General features: G+C 34.1%; 1 long non-coding RNA gene across 1 annotated transcript; it reads right to left on the bottom strand.

Annotated features, from left to right (window-relative positions):
* Window positions 1-786: 786 nt before the first annotated feature.
* Window positions 787-1,738, bottom strand: LOC106311291. Its single transcript, XR_001263975.1, has 4 exons — window positions 1,655-1,738; window positions 1,439-1,550; window positions 1,179-1,231; window positions 787-1,105 (listed from the first exon to the last, which is right to left on the bottom strand). It is a non-coding gene; the product is annotated as an uncharacterized LOC106311291 (long non-coding RNA).
* Between the last annotated feature and the right edge of the window lie 271 nt (window positions 1,739-2,009).

Raw genomic sequence — 2,009 nt, 5'->3', positions numbered from 1 at the left:
TTAAGGTAATAATTTACAGTGATTAAGCATCCTTAAAATATACTAGAGTAGTTTTTCGCGCTAAGCGCAGATAATTGACTTGAATTTTTGCTCGAGAATGAATAATATCCTGAATTTGTAGATTAAAATTAAAAATAAGGAATCAGTCCTATGTTTCTTATAGTTTTTTCAGTAATATTTAATCTTTTGGAATTAGTTATCAACTACTTAAGAAACTGATTACCAATAAATACAAAGAAATAGCAGCTCCACGTATTTATAAAATCATTTGCTAAAAGTCTATAAGTTATTTATAAGTCAATATATATTTAATAAAGGTTTACAAAATCATTTTAAGAGGTTTTAAAATGTTATAAAACCAATTTAAAATGTATGTTGAACCTGTTTATAATTATATAAATGTTCATTTTTAGTAATGTATAAATCATATAAATACATAGATATATAATGGTCCTTAATATTGATGTTATGATGGTGCAACTATTGCTAGCTAGTAGGAATGGAGACTTTTTTAGAAGTAACTACAGAGAAGTTTGTGAAATGATTTTAATACACACAGAAATAATGGTCCTTCGATAGCATACATCATCAGATCATCCGAAGTTGTAACTTGTGACATTAAAGAAATACTAATTAACTCATCTTCTTGCAAAATGTAAAGCCATACTAATATATTAGAAAAACTTAGCAAACGCTCATAATTAAAAACGGAAAGAGAAGCTACACTCCTACGCATAAGCACAATCTATAAAATGAGTGGTTAATGCTCTATTACTCTAATTTAGCACGTTTTCCTCTGTGCTTCGTCACAGTTACTTGTACTGGTGTTTTCTTCAACAGCTAGGTCTCCAGTCTTTGGAGGACGCACCCTAATCACTTGCAGAAAATAGAGGCATTTCAGAAGTGGTGGCAAGTGGGATTCCAACCGGGGATGTTAAAGGTTGCAGGACTGAAGGAGAGACAACCTTCATTACTGTTATAGCCTGAGTCCCTCATTCTAAGTTGTATTCAGAAACTTACACCTTGAACCTATGTGTTTGACCAATGGCGTCGATCAAAGTTTGTTGGACAGGCATTCATGGTTAGGACCAAGATCACCATTAGCCTAACATTTTGAAAAAAAAAGTTTAGTTACGTTTAATGAGTTAGGGAGGATGAATAATGTAATGGCAAGCTACCTCAAAGTACTTATCAACCAATTCGGAGGCATGCTTTCCAGTTAGCTCACGGCCTGCATCGCCAAGTAACACAAACACAGCCGGTAACAGAGAAAACAAATATCAATCCAAGCCAACAGTTATTGAATACTGAGGGTAGACTTCATTACTTTTCAGACTCCGGTTACGTTTCCATTGCCACATTTGTCAAAAAAACACAGGAATTTACATTGTTAAGTGATTTGTTTTTTTGTGTGGCTTATATACATATTTTATTTTACCTTGGCTAATCCTTGCTTGATATAAGCAAAGATTTTTCCAATTGTTGTTGTCTCAGCCTTAGTCACCTCCTATGCATTCACTTTCTTAGCAAACTCTGGGTTAGAATTCAACCTGATACAATATGCAAAACAAAAAGGGTTCTGATGTTAGCTGGACATGTACTGGTATACCAAATACAAACGAATAGGATATGAACATGTCGTCTCATTAAATACCTGACAATTGAAGTAGTCGATCGTGGGTTGGAATCTTTGTCGATGAAAACATGTGATGATGAGATTGAGCTGAGGGCAAGGGTCCCTGTTGTTTATGGGTCAGACTCAGACATCAAAACGTGGAATTAGATGGACAAATTTTCAAATCATTTATGAGCCACTAAATATTACGAGAAGCATTGAGCTGGTTAAGCAAGCTGAAGAAATAATTACCACGAATACGTTTTGGATTCAGAGTCATCACTAAAAAAATGACGCACTACAAGAAATATGGGTTTTAATAGCAGTCGAAGATAACGTTTTTTATCTTTCTGCTATCGTTGACATACCCCTTAGTTTTAGATAGCGTTTGCAA

Source organism: Brassica oleracea, chromosome C8 (assembly GCF_000695525.1).
Source record: "Brassica oleracea var. oleracea cultivar TO1000 chromosome C8, BOL, whole genome shotgun sequence".
NCBI lineage: Eukaryota > Viridiplantae > Streptophyta > Magnoliopsida > Brassicales > Brassicaceae > Brassica > Brassica oleracea.
Note: the sequence above shows the minus strand (reverse complement) of the source record. Positions and strands in the feature narration are given on the sequence as shown.